The sequence below is a fragment of the Gopherus evgoodei genome, chromosome 8, assembly GCF_007399415.2.
Source record: "Gopherus evgoodei ecotype Sinaloan lineage chromosome 8, rGopEvg1_v1.p, whole genome shotgun sequence".
In the NCBI taxonomy this organism is placed as follows: domain Eukaryota; kingdom Metazoa; phylum Chordata; order Testudines; family Testudinidae; genus Gopherus; species Gopherus evgoodei.
In genome coordinates, this window is record NC_044329.1 from 1,859,020 (window position 1) to 1,872,059 (window position 13,040).

Sequence of the window (13,040 nt, forward strand, 5' to 3'; positions counted from 1 at the left end):
GTCAGGCCAGCAGCCACGGGTGGGATGGAGACGCTTCGTTTGCTAAGGTCGAAGTGCTCTGTCAAAACACTTGGAAAATTTGTCGTCAGATTTCAATGAAATCGATACACTTGTGCAAAACATTTGGAATTCAACAATGCAATGCAGCATTTTCCAGTGGAAGAGTGTTTTGTGGCCAATGCGAAATGCTGGACACATTGTGTAGGTTGGAGGCAGAGCAATGTCCTGTCCAGGAGCCCTCCCGACACATGGTCCTGAGAAGCCCCCTTTTCTCTGGGAACCATGCAGTCACTGCTGGCGCAAGTCACCCCCAGCCCCGTAACAGCGTCAAATGTGAACTTTGTGGCTGGGACAATGCCCTGCAGAGACGAAGGACGATAAGGCTCCATCTTCCCCAGCCCTGTTTGCAGTGCAGGGAGACCTAGTGATGGCTGGTTTTCAGCTGATCACGTTGCTTTTAAGCTGCATTGACCAGACTTGTTCCCAGCAGGATTAGCTGTAAACCGTAGCGTTGGCAGCTGAAAACCCCATCGATGCCACGGCTCCCAATGTTGCCACAGTGTTGAATTTTTCTAAACTGTCCTTGGTGTGGAGACAAGATGTTGGAGGTTTGTTTCCACAGTCCATGTTGCTGTTCTGCCTCTTGGTGCTACACGCAGGACTCCAGCATCCATCGAGGATCAGAACGCCTTGGCCATGTTCATGTTAGCAATGAGCATCCTCTGAGTAGTTTCGAAGGTGGTGGTGTCTGCAGTCCTCACTTCAGACTAAACTGGTCTGCTGGTTACTTGATAACTGACAAGACATGCTGCCCCAGGGGAAGTGGGCTGATGAGGATGCTAAGCATTCACAGCCCCTGGAGAGCTTTGCCCTTAGCATGTCAATAGCAGTGAAGCATTGTGCGATGGTTGATGATGCTTGCGGGCAGCAGCTGTTTTCAAATCTCTTTTCCATCTGAGTCAGTCCTGAGTCAAATGATATAGTCCTAAACCCAGACTTCACTGCTGTCAGGCTGGAATGAGTGTGAGTCTCATCAAGAGGATCCCGGGGTTCTAGCACTGATATTTGCACTTTTGTTGCTGTAATTAAAAGGGAAGAGGAAGTGTGTAAACTTGCAACGTGCTGCTGCATTCCAGTTTGTTACATCCTAGAACCTCATTCTAGACAGAAGCACACACCTCCTCCAACCAGGGGGCAGTCTGACTCAGATTGAGGCACAAGAATCCCCATCCTGGGCACGGACGGACCAACTTGTCCATCCGGGAAGTTCCCAGGCAGCACGTGGTCAACTTTTGCCTTGAAGCAGAAGGATTTATAGCCCTTATTCTTTAGTTCTGTTTAAAGTAATCATGGACATTCTCATTTTCCTGCTAAATATCTAATCCTTCATTGACTGCTGCTAAGCTCCTGTGATCTTGTGGCAAGGAGTTCCACAGGCTAATTTTGTGTTGTGCAAAATATTTCCTTCTATCAGTTTTAAGTGTGCTGTTTTTCTGGTTGTTCTGGTGCTAGGAGAAGAGCTTCAGAGCAGCATCTGTTCCTTCCTGTCAGTTCCTCGAGTATGTGTTCATTTCCTCCCTACTCCAGGTAGTCCAATCTTTTCAGTCCTTGCACCCTTGGTTGTCTGTTAGCCCTTTCCCTGAGTCTGACTGGCCAGTCCCTAGAGGAATTAGATGTCCCTTTTCAGGTGCGAGGACTTTCTACACGTTCTGAGGTCTTGTCTGCTCTGGAGTTTTTACTGTGTTTAGGAGCCAGGTTTAATTGGGGCTTAAAGAAGGTCCTAACAGGCTGGTCTGGCATGGGTGGGGCAAATCAATGCTTGCGAGTCATTGAATAGCCTGGAACTGATCTTGAATTTCATTCCAATACAGCTCACTCTGGCCAGCCAGGCTGGGCTAGCAAACCAGGTGACTGTGGCCACAGGAAGAGCGCAGAAGGTGCTTGTGGGTTAGCTTCAGTGGACAGCTGCTGAGTTTGGATCATATTAGCGACTGCTGCTAGCCCAAGGCCTCGTCATTATCCACACCTGGAGCCCATTGAAATCCCGTCATATCCAGCTAGACATGAGAGCCTCTCTTCATGGCCTGGCACAGGCTGCCTTTATGAGGCCAGTGAGTTGCAGATGCCTTTTTCCTTCCCTTCCTCATCAGTACACTCCCATGGCTCCACTCGAGCCCAGCATCACCCTATGGTGCTCATTGCCTGAGCCTGGGGGAGAGGCTTACAAGCCTATGGGGGCCTCACCCGGCAGTGGTGCGATATGTTTCTGGGTAACTCTGTATGGATGGCTGCTATCTTGGGCAGGAACAGGAGGCAGGGTTCCCAGCTCACTAACTATGAGGGGTGGCTGGAGCTGGGGTGTTGGTGCTGCTTTTTACTACCAAGCAGGTGAACTGGACACTGGAATCCTGTCTCCATCTGGCCTTCCTGGGATGGGGTCTGCAGGGAGGGCAGGGCAGCGGCTGGCTGGGCGCGGTGCAGGGTCATGGCTCACGAGTTTTTAATAAGCCATACAACCCGGTGGAGTCCTGAGTCTGATCTCTCTCATCTCCAATGCATCACCCCTGCTTTAGGCCAATGCCAGCTAGAGGAGAATCAAGGCCAAATGGTCTGAGACAACTTCACACAGTCTGGGCTGAGGTCTGCTACCTGGGGAGGCCTGGTTCTGGCCAGCTCAAAGATCAGCCCCAATCCTTCTTTCCCCAGTTATAGAAGATCTACCACATTGCTCCAAATAAACCAGAGGCTGCTATGATCCCCCCAAGTCCCAGATCCACCCCCACCCTGCCAAGGATCAGATGCTAAGGCTCCTGGACAGAAAGGTACCTGTTCTAACTGGGTCCATGGAGTTTGCTTCCGTTTAAAGCCATTAGCAAAGCCCCAGCCAGCCCCAGCATCTGGACTGAGCACTAAAATTAAAGGATTAACGAAGTGCCGGCCAGCAGCTCAGCTACAAAGGTGCAGGCGGGAAGCATCCCGCTAGGCATGGGAGCCAGCAAGAAAGGCCAGACTGTTAAATCAAGAAGCAGGCATCACGCCGGCTGGTTAAATGAATAACCCCTGCTCCCCACGCAGTATGTGGCTTCTGTTCTGCTTGGCACATGTGTGACTTGAAGGGGGCTGGAAGGGCAGTTGAATTTGAGGGGAGCATTAAGGAAAGGCTCTGCTGAGCCCTGTCAGAGCTGAGCTGTTCTGAGGGCTACAGGGTTAATCCAGGAGAGACAGCCACAAGGACGGGCACGCCCAGGTGGAAAGCCCTGGACACCCACCTGTGGACAGAGACTCAGACAACCGCTGCACCCCCCAACAAACTACAGACCCGCACTGAGGAGGGCTGGATTTCACAGAGGAAAGCGGAAGCCCATTTCTTCAGGTGGCTTCCCAAAAGCCTGTGAGAAGCTGGAGAGATGCTGCTGAAAATAACCCATCGGAAAGGGCGCGTTCAGCTCTCCCATCCTGGGATGCGAGGTCTTGAGACCAATGCCCTCATTAACCAACGCCAAGCTGTTTATGGAGCACAGATGAATTTTCCTGCCCTGATGGCACCTTACAAAAGGCGTATAAATGAGAACCGCCGTTGTGGAAAATGCATCCTCAGCTTGTTAATGAGACGGGGGACTCTCTCTCTCTGTGTATGTGTGTGTGTGTGTATATGGGGTGCACAAGGAGGATGGGTACCTGGTCCGACTGGTTTCACATGGGGATTCCTGGGAACATCTCGTGAAGCCCAGCTGACAACAGGTTGTGTTTTCAATGTATAGAAGAGCTCAGTACGTATGGGAGGGGGAGGCAGATGGTGTTTGGCAGAGGGGGCCATGTGCAAGGTTCCTATGTACAGCTCTGCCAATTCACTGCTATCCTCCCACTATTCCAATTCCTGGTATGCCCCGGCAGCCCTGACTTGCAGGCCCTTGCGCTCTTCCTGCTCCTCGGAGATCTTGGCTGTGGACTTGTGTCAGACTGTGAGGAGTTTCTGTAACATGGGCAAATGTCCACCAGGGACAAGGGTAGGACCCAGCACACTGACAGGTCGGGCCTATCCAGTTAGTGCCCTGAGGTCTGGGTGTAAACTCCAGTGAAGTCAATGGGAGTTTTTCCATTGAGTTCACTGGGCTTTGGATCAGAATCCTAACTGTACCATTGCAGATTCATGGGTTCCAAGGCCCGAAGGGACAGAGGTCATCTAGTCTGACCTCCTGCATAGCACAGGCCAGTGACCTTATTCTCCTAGAGCAGAGCTTTTTGGAAAACCCTTGATTTAGAAATAACCAGTGAAGGTGAATCCACCACACCTCCTGGTAAATTGTTCAGATGGTTAATTACCCTCCCTGTTAAAAATCTACACCTAATTTCCAGTCTGAACGTGCCCAGCTTCAACTTCCAGCCATTGGATCAGGTTATGCCTTTCTCTGCTAGATTGAAGAGCCCAGTAAATAAATCTGTTCCCAATGTAGGTACTTATAGACTGGAATCAATTCACCCCTTAACCTTCTCTTCGTTAAGCTAAATGGATTGAGCAATTTGAGTCATTTGCCATAAGGCAGGTTTTCTAAACCTTTAATCTTTGAATCCTCCTGAATTTACCAACCTCCTTCTGGAACTGTGGGTACTAGCAGTGGACATGGGATTCCAGCAGCAGTTGCACCAGTGCCAAATGTAGAGGTAAAGTAACCTCTCCACTTCTATTTAGATCTCCCTGTTTTTATGCATCCCAGGATGGCAGTTGCCCTTTTGACCACAGTCACACTGGGAGCTTGTGTTCAGCTGATTATCCACCACGACCCCAAACTCTTTTTCAGAGTTGTTGCTTCCCAGGATGGAGTCTGCCATCCTGTACATATGGCCAACATTCCTGCTTCCCAATGTATACATTTATCCACACATATTGTTTGCTTGCCAGTTTACCAAGTGATCCAGTGACCTATCCGCTGCATTATTTACCATTCTTCCAATTTTTGTTTAATTTGCAAACTTTATTAGTGATGATTTTATGTTTTCTTCCAGCCATGTTAGATAGCATAGGGCCAAGAACCAGTTCCTGCAGGACCCCAGTAGAAACACACCAGCATGATGACGATTCTCTGCTTATAGTTAACATTTTGAGACCTATCAGTCAGTTTTAAATACATTTAATATGTGTCATGTTAATTTTTTACAGACAAGGAAGGTGAGGGAATATCTTTTACTGGACCAGCTTCTGTTGGTGGGCGAGACAGGCCTTCAAGCCACACAGATCTCTTCTTCAGGTCAGCTCTGTGTGGCTCAAAAACTTGTTTCGCTCACTGACAAGTTGATCCGATTGGCATTAAATTACATTATCCTCCTTTAATTTTTAATTAATTGAGTCCTGTATCAGCTGCTGCATTATCTTGCTCAGAATCAATGTCAGACTAACAGGCCTGTAATTACCCTGGTCATCCCGTTTACCCTTTTTAAATATGGCACAACGTTAGCTTTCTTCCAGTCCTCTGGAACTTCCCCAGTGCTCCAAGTCTTATTGAAAATCAACATTAATGGTCCAATGAGCTCCTGAACCAGATCTTTTATAACTCTCGTAGGCAAGTTATCTGCACCTGCTGATTTAAAAATGCCCTTAAATGATGAAGGAGCACAGCAGGATGCCAGCTAGCTTGGAGAAACATGTGACTAGCTGCAGGTATTTGAGCACCTATGAATAACTTACCTATGTGCAACATATATCTTGCATCTTATGGTCATTGTGTATCTTGTATCCATTCAGTTGCAACAGTGCTTGCAAAAGAAACCCAGGGCTGGGATTTGCTATCGGCAGGTAGAATTCTCAGACTGGTCTTGTATGGCTCAGTGGGGGCCTCAGGCTGTAAGGTTGACTGAGCTAAGTAATACATTGTAAAATATTTTCTGGTCCCTGTCTTCCAGTACCTGGAACCAGTCCAAAAACCTTGGGCTGCGAATTCTCCCTGATCAGTTAATTATTGCAGATAGAGAAATTGCTAAGCAAGAAATGGCTTTTAATTTGGAGCAGCTACTCATCTATTCCTTGCGTAGCTCTTAATCTGGAGAAAACACAACTGATTAAAAGTAGGAGGCTTAAAACAGATGATCTTAATTTAGAGGCAATGTTTGCTGTTTTGACAAAAATAGGAATGTGCTCTCTTTGGCAAGAATGCTTTCTGCAAAGCCCAACAGCTTGGAGTCAGAAGGGAACGTTCAAGAACAATTCGAGTAATGAGAGACGGCTCTGTAAAATTCATGGAAAATTTCAGATAAATATGCCTGAGATAATCTAGGCAATGCTGATAACAGTATAACAATTTATGTCCCCATCTCCTGGCAGAATGGCCCCAATACTGTTGGCCTTGGATCCTAAAGCTAAGGAGGATTTGGCTGGGAGACTGCTAATGAGAGCCCAGCTGGTGGGTGGGAGTGATTGTGGTGATTCCTGCTGACAGAACACCACAGTGCAATGTCACGGGTCACTGTGCCGCTGGAGGTGCGGTCTTTCAGTGGCAATATGACACCAATGTCCTCACAGGTTGTGGTAACTCACCATCCGACAGTTTCATGTGCAAATTTTGATCATGACAATTATTTTCTGCCCACGTGGAAGTAGTTTTTATTTCCAAGTGTGCACAGTCCATGACAGACAATTAAACAGGCAAGTCCCTGCCCTGAGGAGCTTGCAATGTAAGGCCAGATTCTGTAGCCCATGCTCTTGGTGAGTATGCAAGAGGTCCCACTGAATACAAATCAGATCAAGGCCAAGGAGAGCTAGGAACAGGAGTGTATGTGAGAGTTGGAAATGAGGGACTTGGTGTGGGAAAGATAAGGGTTAGAGTGGTAAAGATCCTGAGATAAGCTATTGTCTGAAGCCCACATGCTTTGAGTTGTGTGCACAGATCTTAGATTTTTTAGCGTACAACATTACATTGTGAGAGGAGTACAGTCTTCCAAGAGAGCGGAATGGTAAAATGGAGATCAGTGTTGGCAGAATAACCAAGGGACTAATCTGCACTTCCTACCCTATACTGTTATTGTGCACCGTTAAAACAATTGTCGGGTTGCACCCAGAAGTGGCTGCACTTCAGTGGTGGGTAAAGTGATTGTATGTGTAGTATGGGGGAGAAATATAGCTCAAGAGCAGCATCGAATACCCTTTAAAGTCTGATACCTGTATCAATCGGAGAGAACTGGACACCATGTGGTGGTGTCGTATCATGCACATTCTCCCTTCAAGACCAAATGCCTCTCCCTATAGCCCCTGGCAATAGCTTCTGCCTTTCCCAGGAGATCCTCGCATGGCTCTGCCTCAGAGCAGCACAAGGAACTGCTGTAGTGGCCTGGAGATAAGTGCCTGGTCTGCAGTTTGTAGCCGGTGCTGCTCCCTGTGCCCTGCCGTCACTCCTCTTTCTGCAGATTGGTCTTGCCACATCTCTGCAGTGGGAGAGACGAAGTTGGGAGGAGGAGAGGGAGACCCCCTCCCAGATCACATCGTACAATGGGTTAGTTCATTAGGGACTCCAGTGGCAACAAGCACCATGGCTTGGGAAGGAGATCTTTAATCAGCAGCACCTTCCAGTCCAGTTGCACTCCAGCACTGGGTGATTCAGGGTGTGTCTACACTGCAATTAAAAACCTGTGGCTGGCCCGGGCCAGCTGACTTGGGCTCCCCGGGCTGGTTGATTGCGGTGTAGACGTTTGGGCTACGGGTGCAACCCGAGCTCTCGGACTCTTTCACTTTGCCACATCCTAAAGTCCAGGCTCCCGCCTGGGTTCGAACATCTGCACTGCCCTTAGACAGCTCCTTAACCGAGCTCCAGGAGCCGGAGACAGTTAGCACTGGCCAGCCGTGGGTATTGAATTGCAGTGTTGACCTGAGTGACTGACAGGTGAGCTAGTGACACCAAGCACTAGTCATGGGGAGAGCTGGCCAGGAATTTTCTAGCGACACTTCTTTTCCCCACTGAAGAATGTTGACTTGTCAAAACCAAAACTGCTGGTCACCATTGATAAATCACCTACTTCAAAAAAAAAATTTAAAAGAAGCTTTTACATGTGACATATCTGAAATGAAACCTTTTGTTGTCTGCTTCAAAAGAACTTTGTTTTGAAATGTGAGTTACAGTTTAGTTATGGTGGAAAAAAAAGTCAAATTCTAAATGTTCAGAAATGATCAAAACGCCACTTTTTGATTGACGTGGCTGTACATTTTTTTCCTCCAGATTATCAGTTTGTGAAAAGGTGAGAGATTTTTGTCGCAGTTCAGGATGGGAAAACATTTATAAATCTCAAATGCTCACGGCTGGGAAAAGAATTTCCTGCCTGGCTCTAATGCATCTATCAGAGAGATCCAAAGATGGGAAAAGGCTTCCCTGGTGGCAGCCTGCTGCTGCACACAAGGTGAACACACCGGAAGGAAATCTTGCTCTGTTTAAGGACTGGGGTCAGAGGGCGAGGAGCCAAGTGCTCAGGAGGCTCAGATGGAAACCATCCAACTTGGTTCACTTTTAAAAAAATATCCTCTGCAGAGTGCAGATAAAACCGTCTGACAGGAAAAATTAAACTATTTGGGCTCTAAAATTCCCAAGGCCTCTCAAGCCCATTTATCCCCACCTAAAGCTTTCTCTGCAATACTCCAGCTATCCTTCCCTTCAGCACTTCGCTGCTTACAGTCCTCTATACCGGCCTTAGACATACACAAGTGCAATCAAGCATGGGCTATGTCCAGTGGTGGGATAGTTTGCTCACTGCAGGGTGTCTGAGTGATTCAAAGGTATCAGGACAGAAGTAAACAAAATGACAGTATAGCTGGACCCTACAGTGGTTGTTGGTTAGAAATGGGACCTGCTGTATGTGCATAACAGCGTTGGTGTAGCTGATTGCCGCAGGCTATGGGCCCAGCTTTGCACTTACGCAGAGCTGGGGCGTTGGCTAGAAAATCTCCCAGGATTTTGAGAAGAGCGAGAGCAACACCTGAACAAGGCTGGGGGATGAGGAGACACATCTCAAATGCTCCTTCAACCAATGAAACTTCAGTGCTTTAGTGTGGGCACGAAGAGCTTTGTCTGCATGGGAGGAGGGGCATGAAGGACAGCTCTTCCCCACAGCCACACAGACAAACTGCCCCAAGCCCACCAGTCTTCTCAAACAGCGACTAGGAAGGGTGCAGCGTTGTGTTAATTTCAGTGAAATGGTGGGGGGGAGCGTGAGAGAGCCAGAGGTGTTGATATGATCCTGTCACTGTACAACCACTGAACAGTTAAATGAGGTTCGGGGTTTCAAGGGCAGGGACCTTGGCCTGCTTCCTCCCATGGCAAACACATGAGAAAACTCATGCCAAAGCTCGATTAGGATACACTGAAGGAAAAGAATCTCAAACAAGGCATAAAGTGTTTTGAAACTGGAACCAGAGGGTTAGACAATACGCTCGTCATCAAACCGGATCAAAGTCCTTTCAGGGAAAGGCTGTTGGTTTCAGTTCCTTATTTCGTCAAACTGTCTTTCAGGGTGGGGAAGAAAGGGTAATCGTGCTGTTGGATTTGAACTCAGCTCATCTGTGAGATTTACGGTTACGCCTGCTTTTTGGGTGACAATCATTATGCTCTTGAATGAATTCACGCAGGAAAATGATAAAAGACAAAAACACGCCCATCACCTGTGGGCGAACACTTCTCACAAAGCGATCGCTCCATATTCTCATCCTCAAAGGAAACCTGCACAACATTTCCAAAAGACGATCCTGGGAGCTTAAATTAAAAACTGCTAGAACAAAAATGATTGATTAATAAAGACCCTGGTTTTAGGGCTCATGACAATGATCTGTAACCTGCTAGCCCCCCTTTGTCCTGTGACTGTAGAGATGTTAACAGGCCACTCCACCTTGGTCTCTTGCAACATGTGATAACTCCTTATCTGTTTCACCTCGATCTAGCTGTGACAGTCCAAGTACCTTTCCCAGACCTGCAGAAGAGCTTTGTGTGGCTTGGAAGCTTCTCTTTTTCACCAACAAAAGATATCACCTCATTCACCTAACAGACAGACACAAAAGGGTTTGGGCATGAGGGAAGAGGTGCAATATCCTGAAAGAACTTCATTGAATTAAATGAAACTTTATTTAATTAAGTTTAACATCTTTGGGGTCCACGCTATTTAAAATGCAATGGTGTTCTTGTGGAATTGTCTGTATGTACCTGCTCTAGGAGACTGACTAATGCAATTTCTGGAAGGTATTAGGAACATCAAAGGATCTATACCTGTAAAGTGGATTTCCTAGGAAATACCTGGGGAATGCAAATGAACCCAGTCCTGGAAACTCCAGATCAAAGAGCCCTGAACTGTATAGAGGGTGGACTAAACATGTTATGAGCATGCTTGTTCTGAGTCCAAGGTGTGATGAAGAGAGAAGGACTTACGTCTCCACCCAGGAGTTGGCAGCCTGGCTGGACCACTGAGGGGAAATACTGGGGCAGTTGCCCTGAACTGTGACAAAGGTGAAGAGTTGAAGTGGTTGGTCAGTCAGAGATGGATGCTGTGGGCTGGCAGGTCAGACATAATCTGGCTGGCCTCAGCAGGTCCCTGCCTCTCACTGGTCCTTCCCAGACTGAGCAGAATGGGGTGGGCTGGCCTTGCTGGTGGCCAGAGATGCAGCTGGTCTCAGGATCGGGTCAAAAGCTGCAAGAGAGAGGATACAAGAGGAAGACTGGGGGCAGGGACAGACTGGGGGGACAATGATAGAAAGGAACATAGGAGTGAAGGGAAGACAGAGCACAGTCTCATGGGGTTCAACCTGGGGTCCTCACTGGGCCGGCAACCATGGCAACCGCTGGTGTGGAGAGCTCTGGGTCTCTCCGATGATCCTTGAGGTTCACCGATGAAGGGCAAAGTCTCCTGAGCAAAGTAGAGGCCTATAGGCCTTTCCCCATGGACTCCCCATATTTTTGCTCCCCCGAGTGTCTTTTTGAAGGCATCCTGAAAGCGTGGACTAGGCCAGCACCTCACTGTCCAGCCCACAAGGCCTAGTTTCTGCCAGGCCATTTGTGATCCTTTATTTTCCTGCTCTAATCCCCTCTTGTTGACAGGACACAACCTCCATGCATCCCTCGGGTCAGGGTCAGATCAGGAGCCCTGGAGCCTTTTTCTGTTTATATGACTCCAGCCTCTCTGTCTCCTGATCATGTCTTGCTATTGTCCTGGATTATTGTAATATTGGCTGGATTTTCACCCACATTCCAACACTTGAGCTCCCAACCTGTGTCAGCCTCCTAGACCTTGGTCAATTCAGCAGTAGGAACATGGCCAAACAAGGCATCTGACTCGCTCTAGGGAGAGACCCCAGCTAGCCTGCACGCTGAAAACACCATACAGAAATAAAGGAGGGTAAAGCAGAGCAGGATTATCACTCAGGAAAGAAATCTTGGCTTCATTGTGGATTGTTCTCTGAAAACATCCACTCAGTGTGCAGTGGCAGTCAAAAAAGCAAACAGAATGTTGGGAATCATTAGGAAAGGGATAGATAATAAGACAGAAAATATCGTATTGCCTCTATATGAATCCATGGTAGGCCCACATCTTGAATACTGCATGCAGATGTAGTTGCCCCATCTCAAAAAAGATATATTGGAATTGGAAAAGGTTCAGAAAAGGGAAACAAAAATTATTAGGGGTATGGAACAACTGCCGTATGAGGAGAGATTAATAAGACTGGGACTTTTCAGCTTGGAAAAGAGACTACTAAAGGGGGATCTGATAGAGGTCTATAAAATTATTACAAATGGGTGTGGAGAAAGTAAATAAGGACATATTTCTTCACAGGACACTGTCAACTGTGGAACTCCTTGCCAGAGGATGTTGTGAAGGCCAAGACCATAACAGAGTTAAAAAAAGAACTAGATAGATTCATGGAGGCTAGGTCCATCAATGGCTATTAGCCAGGATGGGCAGGAATGGTGTCCCTAGCCTCTATTTACCAGAAACTGGGAATGGGTTACAGGGGATGGATCACTTGATAATTTCCTGTTCTGTTCATTCCCTTGGGGGCACCTGGCATTGGCCACTATTGGAAGACAGTATACTGGGCTAGATGGACCATTGGTCTGACCCAGTATGGCTGTTCTTATGTTCTTAGGATTAAATAGTGATCTTTATAGGAAGTTTCATGATTTTTTGTCTTCATTTCTTTTTTTTTTCAGTCTTCACAACCTAAACAGGGTTAGGCTTGGGCCATATGTGGATGGCAGACCTTCCAGGACAAGCACCTCCTACAGACAGTTCCTCTGCTTATTCAGTAGCTGATGATCCCTGTGAGTCAATACTGACCATGGGCTCAGGCAAGATGATGAGGGTTGCTCTCTTCTGGATACGATGAAACCAAGGTCCTGGCAGGCCACTCATCCTGAAAGGTGGGACTTTCAAGTACAAAACCAGGTAGGTGTTCAGGAATTGGAGTGGGCGTACCTGTTCTAATCTGACTCGAATGATTCTGCTCCCTTTTGCCATGCGGGACAGTAGCTGGTAGAAGCTGGCCCATTGCTAATTGCCTGGCAAGGATGCTGAAGCCTCTAGGGGCTATGCGAGGTGCAGATTTAGACGGCAGTGCATATTTTTATCTTGTTCCCTGGTACTTCACTGTGTGTATCAAGTGCTGTTCAGTGCCATGTTTCAACCAGTACATTAATGACAGTGTCTTGGCTTCTATTCCATGCTCAGTAGCAGACAGGTTTTGTTTTAAAGTCATGTAGTGTCCTAAGTTTGTAGTGACAAAGCAGAAATAAACAGCACTGGCCTTTCCTAAGGCTGGATTTACCCCCTCAAATTTCGTTGTACCTTCCCGGCAGGGGCAGGGTGGAAAGGGATCATGAAATGCATGCTGGACTTGTGGTTCTTGGAGCCCATCTGACCGGCCCAGGATAGTGCTGGAAGTGGAAACCTGAGCTCAGTCTGAGGGCATCTGTCCTCCAAACAGTGCAATGATTAGAACAGGGGTGGCCAGCCTGTGCCGCGGCTTGTCAGAGTTAATATGCGGCTCCTTGTATAGGCACCAACTCCGGGGCCAGAGTTACTGG